We start from the raw sequence: 8,764 nt of genomic DNA, 5'->3' as shown, positions 1-8,764 counted from the left end.
GAGAAATAAACATACAACGGGTATGTGTTAAACATGTTGTCTGATAGCTCGGCAGATGCTAGGCGCAGCTGCGCGGCAGGTGCGGCGCTGCCTTCAGACAACAGTGCTTGTTTTCAAACTGTTGTATGTTAAGCTTGTCAGACAACAGACTTTTATTTTGTGTGTTGTCTGATTAACTTTGAGACAACAGAGTTCAATTACTTCTGTTGTGTGAGTGTAGATTAGAAGACAGTGATTTGTTAAAAACCGATGTGTGATATGAATGATTGCAGTGTGATTTGTCTCCATTTTTGGCCATTCAGACAACGGGCAATTATCATTATATCTATTCTGTTGTCTGATTATTTGAACAAATCTCATTCCTGAATTAGATTGTGCATTTGATCCATTTACATACTAAATATAACATTGCAAACTATCAAATATAAACATTGCAAACCACTAATCATTGAACCCAACATTTTAAACAAGAAAAGTATTTAGTGCATGCCCATCTACTTGGGACATCAAAAAGTTGATACATATGTATCTATTTTTTCAAAACATGCCACACATGGTGCATGACTATGGGCCAACAGCGAAGCACAAAAAAAGATGCTTTCCTTAGCAAAAATGGACCAGCAACAAGCGCGCTACTTCATGGCTCATGCACATATGTGTTGACAACAAACTTCCCCCATTCATTTCGCACTTTATCAATATCCGCTTGGGTGTATTAGCTGCTGCCTCTCCTCTCCCACTGAAATTGATTTATTATATCAAAGGGATTACTTAATCGTTTTGGTGAATGAGGCATGGATATAATAACAAAGTTATGAGAAATTGAGTCAAGTGACTATATTTATAGCTATGTTGATACCTTGGAAGGAAACAATGACATGTCTTTATCCTCAATGATATTTCTCATGTAGCACATGATAAAGTACCCGCACTCCTTGTTGCTAGGTTGAGGAGGAATGCCCTAAATACAAGCAAATTAATCAATAAGTTAGATGGTGAAACTTACAGCGCCTATGCCTATGCATGTTCGAAATAGAACAGATTTAAAAGAATAAGATGCAAGCTTCAGACATTTTCAGAAAACTGGTAACAATCAAACTTTGATATTTTCCAGTTCATTATTGGCCCATACATCACAATCAAGAAAGCTAGGACTGCAAGTACCATAATAGAGGTTGTCCCAGAGTCTTAATATTCAAAAAACTTAAACAAGACTCAACTGTGGAACACTAAATAATGAGGATGCACCCCACTCTCTTACCTCACGATTCACAGATTTTGTTCTCATATCATGCTTGCACACGGGGCAGCATGTCCCCCATTTTGTTAGCCATGAGTACACACAGTTTGAATGAAATTCTGCAAGTAACTCTCAAGTGGTTATGGAAATATTTAAACTTCGAATGACAAGGTAAGAAAGCAGAGTGAAATAGAAACAACAAAACATCAATCAAAATAAATTCACAAACATGTTGTTTGGCACAAGCAGAGTGAAATAGACTCTCGTATGTAAGCATACCTGCTCCATTTGCTTTTCTCTACTGCATTCCAAGCATTCGACTCTGGTGTGTTACATGGTCCTACAGTAGCCTGCCATTGCATTTGCATTAAGTGAACATTATCAAGATAATCTGCAAAATCAATCAGGGCATCCCTTCTACACCTTCAACCAGAAAACACATGATGACACAATGAAGTTTACCTAAACACATGATGGTCATCCCTTGTGGAAGGTTCAACCCATATTTACCTAAATATTGGAAAACTTAGCACCAAAATGGCACAATAAAGTTTGGAAAAAAAGAATACATGTCCAATCCAGCTAGATACAATAAATTATTAAAATGGCTAATTCAAGGGGAAAGAGCCATGAAAGATAGTTAAATTTGTATATATAATGGTACCCACAATTTTCTGGGCAAATAGGGAACATGTAAACCTAAAAGGCCAAACTGTGATTTCCCCCTTGACCAATTCACATTTCAAAAACGTTATGACATAATATCCCTGCAAAAGCCCAACTGTTCAGAAGCTAAACAGACCTGAAACAGTGCAGTAACTTCAAAATAGCATAAGTATCTCATTTTAGCTCCGTTTTTCACGAAACCAAGTTCAAAATGATCATTAAAGAGTCTCCTTTAAGATATCAAAAACTGAGAGTAAAACAAGAAGTATAGGTTTTTCGAAAATCATGAAATGCCCCACTGGTTCAGCTAGGGTGTCAAACACATGGTGTGCAATAATCGAACTTTGATCGCTGAGCATCTGTTATACCCCTTTAAGTGTTGGGAAGTTCATTTATTTTTCACTACATTCTCAATCAAACATGATATGCTATGAGAACTTCAACAACAATTAAAATATAAAAAGAGAAGAACCTCTGGCCAATTGGGTGAGGCGGATCTTTCAGCCAATGAGCAACATCAATTAGAACCATAACAAATATTGACTAGACTACTAAAATGATGGACATGATTAAATGCATCATGAATATTTACCACACGCCAAATCTGTAGATCAGGATATTACAGTTGATAAAAAAAATATCTTCAAAAAAGATGAAAGCAGTTCTCACAAATCTGAAGAATCAAAAGGGATCAATAGGTTTTGCCCAAAAACTCTGTACTTCAGCCAGAAATGCTAGTGCAATCTAGTGATTATTGACTGTTATATCAATGTTTTTTCATGTTCGCAATTGCAGTTAGACCAGTGTATAGATGCAGGACAAAGAAATTTGAGAAATTAGACAAAAGCGATTAAGAATGGCACTACAATTGATCAAACTTTATACCAGTAATAGATGTCTAGATACTTTTTACCAGTTTCAAATTTCTAGCAAGAGTGCAATCAATGTGTGGCTTTACTATCAAAGAAAATTTGAAAATCCCTCAAAGAGGCAGAAATTATTCTGATGTTTTTAAAAGTACCTTACTCTTTTGCACTCGTACACGGACCCGAACCCCAATTTCCTCGTCTCCTTTTACCTAATTTGAAGAAGTAATTCTTTAGTTACCGGAAACTAAGTTTCCAAATGAAAGTTCCTACAACTACAGTACCTGCACCTGTCAATACAATATGACATTGTCATCAAGAAAAGCAAGTCAATATTCCACTAATTTATGAACCCAATTGCTAAAAGAAAGAAACTTTCCGTTATAGTAATCACATAGATAATACAATTCTATAATCATTCATTCAATCAAATTCAAGCCTAAAGCAGTTGAAACCAAGAACCCAATCGACTTAATAACACAAATTCACACAAAAAGGACAAGGAATTTAGCAATTGGAGAGAAGAAGGCTAGGCCAAGAAAACGTAAACAAGCTGAGCACAGAATCAAAAACTTTTCAGTCTTATGGGCTAGGAATAAAAACAAGCAATAAAGGGTTCAAGACCCAATTTTCGACCAAATCAAGAAATGTAAACAAGCTTAGCACAGAAGCAAAAGATTTTAACTCTAGCAAGGAATCTATTTCGGAAAATAAATGGAAATTGGAGACACGGTCGCGACTATCTAATAGCCAAATAACTAAACCATATAAATCTATCAATCAAACACTAATTAATCGACTCCACTTAAAGCCTTAACACTTACCCAGAAGCCTCAACCCTATAATTGAATCAAAGCAACAGAAATCAATTATCCAAAGCTCCCTATTGTAACTGTAACTTCACGACCTTAGTCCGAGAATCACTCGAGTCACATAAATAGAAAGAGAGGAAGATGGAGAGGTGTTTACTGGACAGAAGTGACAACCGTGAGATCTATTGGAGGTTTCGAAGACCCAGCCTTCACATTCCTTGATGACCTTCTTCTTCCCAATACCCAGAACTAGCAAATCGAAGAACCTCTTTTTTTTTTTCAGTATGAAGAACCCTAATCTCAAGTCGAGATAGTGGAGAAAGGAGAATTACACACCTCTTTGAAGTTTGAAAATCGGAAATCGAAGAAAAGAGAGGGTTAGGGGTCGCAACTCAGAGAATCGCAGAGAGGGAAGTGAAATGAGAGAGAGGGGAAGTGTGGAAGTTTTTTAGCTGAAAACTCTCTAAGGCCAAAGTGGGAGTGAGAGAAGGAAGGCTCGGGATTTTGCTCGAAGTGAAGAAAGGCTCGGGGTTTTGCTCGTAGACTTGAAAAACGGAAGTGTGTGTAATGGTGCCATCGAGTTGTATAAGGCACCACACATTAATTTTTTTTTTTTTTAATTACTCAGACAACATATAGAGTTAAATATGTTGTCTGAAGTGTAGCAAAGCGAGGGAACAAAAATGGAAATTTCCCGCCTGTGCAATCAAAATTTCAGTTTTGGTGCTGAGACTAGGCATTTCTCAATCACACAACAGAAATAGTTCATTATGTTGTAGGAACTTGCAAGCATGACAAACCAATTTGCTCGTTTTGGGGAGAGAATGAATGCCATTTTGGAGACTTCTCCAAATTTTGCCACTCACTTGCACAACGGCACATTAAAAACCATTGTATGATGATTTGCAAGTATACTCCTACAACACAAATAACTAAACTGTTGTACAATTTAGTGGCATCTAGGGTACAATTTGGAGCCAAATTTGAGTCGATCTAGGAGGGAAATTTGCCGCTATTTTTTTTATGATTCACACAACAGATTATTCTTGTAACCGTTGTGCAATGGCCTTCTAAACAAAAACTTCAGAATTTTAACCACCTTATACAACGTAGGTTTACTAAACATGTTGTCTGATTCACTTTTCTTCATCACACAACACATTTTTTTTTTTTCGTTGTGCAAAAAGTGTAGTATGTTGAGGTTTTTGGTGTAGTGGTGAATGGTTTGGAGGTCAGTCGATCTCCAACTAAATCACACTTGACCCAGACAATGAGGCATACATCTCATTTATATTAAACCAAGCTCTCTGGCAGTTTTACTTCCCATCACATAGTCCATGGCTTCAAGGTGACATTGTAGCAAGGAGGACATACTTATAACAGCTTCGTCAAGTCTTTGTCCATTCCAACCTCTTCAGCTTGGTCTCATTTGCTGCAGATTCGTTCTCTCCAACCTCTCTATTTCTTTACATCTTAGACCTTTGAGATTGTTTGCAGTAACTTGGAGCGGGAATTAAATCATGTAAAGTGGCTCAGTCATTTAGTATCCGAATATGAACAAATATGATATGTTTTTCACTTTCAAAATAATAGGAATGCGATACACATAACCATTTAAAGACCAACACACTGTTATCCCTTTACTTTGAAACTTACATCTAGATGCAATATGATAGATAACATGTTTAGAATTAATACTTCATGGAACTAGTATCAAGTGATGGACGTGATATCTCAAGACATTAGAAAAAAAAACTAACGAGTTGAAATATGCTCCTATTTTTACAAACGGCGCATTACAGCTATCATCCAAGTATTATTCAATATATACTTGATGTTGCTAAAGCATTAGAAAAACAAATAGTAAGAGCTACACCAATCGATTTCAAAAATTAGAAGTTGGAAATCTTAAGAAAATGCTAAAGCATTAGAAAAACAAATAGTAAGAGCTACACCAATCGATTTCAAAAATTAGAAGCTAGAAATCTCAAGAAAATGCAGTGTATTACACGTCCACTAGTTACCAATAGTAGGCGTCTTAATTGTTAACTTGTCAAGGAACTAGTTAAGGGCAATAAGTTTTCCGACTCTGAGATCCTAAATATGTACTACGAAGCATATCCAAATCCAAATATACAAACACAATAATAATGCCAGATCTTAGTTTGTAGAAAAAGAAACCTGTTGTAAATAATTATGGATAAATCATGTAAATAGATGTTGAGTAATAGGTGCATATTCCTATAGATTAGTGATTGATAGGTTGTAATTGTAGGAGTGATTGAATTGTAATTAAGCATTACCTTTTTGTGTACACCATGTAGTACTATATAAGGCTCCTCATGGTGAGAAGAATAACACATACATTCTATTCTCTACATCTAAACTCTCTCTCTCTCTCTCTCTCTCAAATTCTTTCACTATTGTTTTACAACACGTTATCAGCACGAATAGTTCTACCATTGAGACAATATTGAGGATCGTCAACCAAACTGTAAGATTGTGAATCGCCAACAAAAGAAGGATGATCGTTCAACTTACTATTCCGAATCACTATCTTGCATGTGAAAGATTCATCCATTCTGTATCGAGTAATGTTTTCTAAATTCTAATTTCATATCATGTTTTTCAAGCCTTGATTATATGAACAAATCTCCTATGATGCATGAACCCCAAATTTACTTTATTAATTTATTTGGTTGATACATATATATCGGTCATATCAATTTGTTCATGTTTTGAGATTGAATAAGGAAAATATGACATCACAAATCATCGGAGCGCCCGATAGCCGTCGGAATTAGCCACCGCCACCTACCTCGTAGTGCCGAAATGAAGGCGCATGGATCAGCAGCTTCAAGCTCACCATCATGTCTTTCTTGACATCCAAACTCAGGAGCATACATGCATTCTAGATGTAACGTGCGTAACCACCAAGGTATGACAATTAATTTGGTTGTTTATACCAGATGTTACATCCATGCAATAATCGTCGAAATTATGTCTATTATAATTCATTATGACATTTAATGGCATGTAATTTAGGGTTGAATTATGCCATTATAATTCATTATGCTAGAAGTATTATGGGCTGAATTATTGCATGATGAATTATGATAGAAGAATTATGGGCTTAATTTTTGGTTACACAAATTTGAATTTGCCATTATAATTCCTTATGCTAGAAGCATTATGGCTAAATTATTACGAGATTATTACATAAACGTTATGCCAGAAGCATTTGCCCAATTTATTACCTATACGAAATGCCAAAAGCATTAATGGGATATGAACCCAATTCCTTAGGTATATAACCGCTGCATTAATTTATTTACGTTACGATTTAATAACATATATTGAATTTGGTTATGTTATAATTGTGAATATTAAATGTGGCTGAGTCAGAAGCTCAAATCAAGCCCAAAGTCACAACAACAAATCCGAGCCAGAAGCTCAGTCCCAAGTTGCAAGGCTAGAACAGAAGCTCGTCACGTGTTGCCATGACAAAGGTTATGAATCTTCTCCAACTAGACTCATCCAGTTGGATGTGATGTCTAGGTAAGGTTCAGATGAGGCTGTGTACTTAAGTGAGCCTCGCTCCACCTAAACCTCATCCTTCCTTACCTAGTCGTATTCAATTGGAGTTACCAAAAGGGTCGACTAATAACATTTCATTCCTTGGCAGACCAGTTTGAGCTAGCAGGCCCACTCTTCCTCCGCAGGACCTAGCAGGCCAGCAGGCCTTACACACCTTTTGACTTACGCATGAAAGCCAGGGTCACAAGCTCGCAGACTAAGCCCCGTAGGCTTCACTATCAAGTCTACTCCTTCTTTGGTCTTGCAGAATCAAATAAAAGGAAAAATGATTTGATTATATTGGGGTTCGAACCCGGTCAATATGTATGTCAATAAGGCACTCTAACCACTTTGACATTATGGCTGTTGTAAATAGATTCATCATATCTAATATGTGTAATTAATTGCCAGAATTATTTATTCACATAATTGTGTGATAGTTAATTAATATGTGTAAATTAGTGGCATGCAATTAATATCAACAATTGATTCATGATTCCTATTTATGCAATTTTTGAGGTACTACATATATTTTTTCCAAGTATTATTTTCATTGTATTTAGTTGTACCTAAACTGATTCTCTCATACTTGTTTCCATAGCAACTTGAAATGAACATGCATGGTCCTTTTGTTTTAGATATGTATGGGATAGTGGAGGGAATTACAATAATAAACCATGAGTCTAGTGCATTCTCCATAGATTTATATCAGAGGGTCGAATTTTTCATCATATCTATAGAATAGTTCTACATAAAATTGCTCTGCACTAATGATGTGCGGGAAGATCTTGTGGACAACTACCCATTGCTGCGTTTATCATATAAACGTGCTGGAATACTGCTTTTTGTCACCGCTTGTTCACATGTTTGATTGCATTCAGAATGAGTAGGGCTTCATCAACTGAGGTGTCTTTGTATTTCCCATTTTCTCTCCTTTTATTTTTTATTTTTTTTTAATAGCACAGTGATAGATCTTGTAAATTGTCAGTTGTGTGAGCAAGGAAGTCTATCACTTTACAAGGACAAAATCAAATTCAGAAAATTCTGACTATTTGGCGATATATAATTTAGGGTTTACATTGGACGAGAAAATTTTTCCTAAGTTGAAGACTATTACTGTTCATAAAGATAAGAAGAGATTTTTTTCCCCCTTATTTGTATCTTTATTGGTAATTTGACATGAGTTGACAAAGTCAACTATTACTTGGAAAAAGTGAGAGGTCCAAATACCAATTTTAGAGATATGAATAGAAACTCCCTAAATAAATAGGTAGCTACGAAAATCTATATAAACCGTTGGATGTGTTTTTATACACGTGTCATTTTTTCATGAAAAAGCTTAAATAAGGTCGGTAGATAAGGTGTTTCAGAGAGGATCCTCTCCCATTCAAAATACACTTCATGAGAATTATTGCATTTCTATACCGCGTATTAACACTGTATTGTTAATTGTATGTTTCTTGTATTCCACCGTGGAAATAAGCCTCGTTAGGTCCCAAACCCACTCTTTAAAAAAAAAAAAAAAAAAAAAAAAAAAAGCGACAGAAAGCTCAAAACGGCGGCGCGTATTGGTAGTTATATTTTCCTAATAATTAAAAAGAAAG

At 35.8% G+C, this 8,764-nt stretch overlaps 1 long non-coding RNA gene across 3 annotated transcripts; it reads right to left on the bottom strand.

Annotated features, from left to right (window-relative positions):
* Positions 1-486: 486 nt before the first annotated feature.
* LOC133718442 (uncharacterized) lies at positions 487-2,991 on the bottom strand. Of its 3 annotated transcripts, none has more exons than XR_009850293.1 (5): positions 2,928-2,991; positions 1,520-1,590; positions 1,262-1,359; positions 860-961; positions 487-739 (listed from the first exon to the last, which is right to left on the bottom strand). It is a non-coding gene; the product is annotated as an uncharacterized LOC133718442 (long non-coding RNA). The 3 variants fall into 3 exon arrangements; XR_009850292.1 differs by lacking the exon at positions 2,928-2,991 and adding an exon at positions 1,703-2,040; XR_009850291.1 differs by lacking the exon at positions 2,928-2,991 and having other exon boundaries at positions 1,520-2,036.
* Positions 2,992-8,764: the final 5,773 nt, after the last annotated feature.

This window comes from Rosa rugosa, chromosome 6 (genome assembly GCF_958449725.1).
Source record: "Rosa rugosa chromosome 6, drRosRugo1.1, whole genome shotgun sequence".
In the NCBI taxonomy this organism is placed as follows: domain Eukaryota; kingdom Viridiplantae; phylum Streptophyta; class Magnoliopsida; order Rosales; family Rosaceae; genus Rosa; species Rosa rugosa.
The sequence above is the reverse complement of the archived record's forward strand: the minus strand, read 5'-3'. Positions and strand labels throughout refer to the sequence as shown.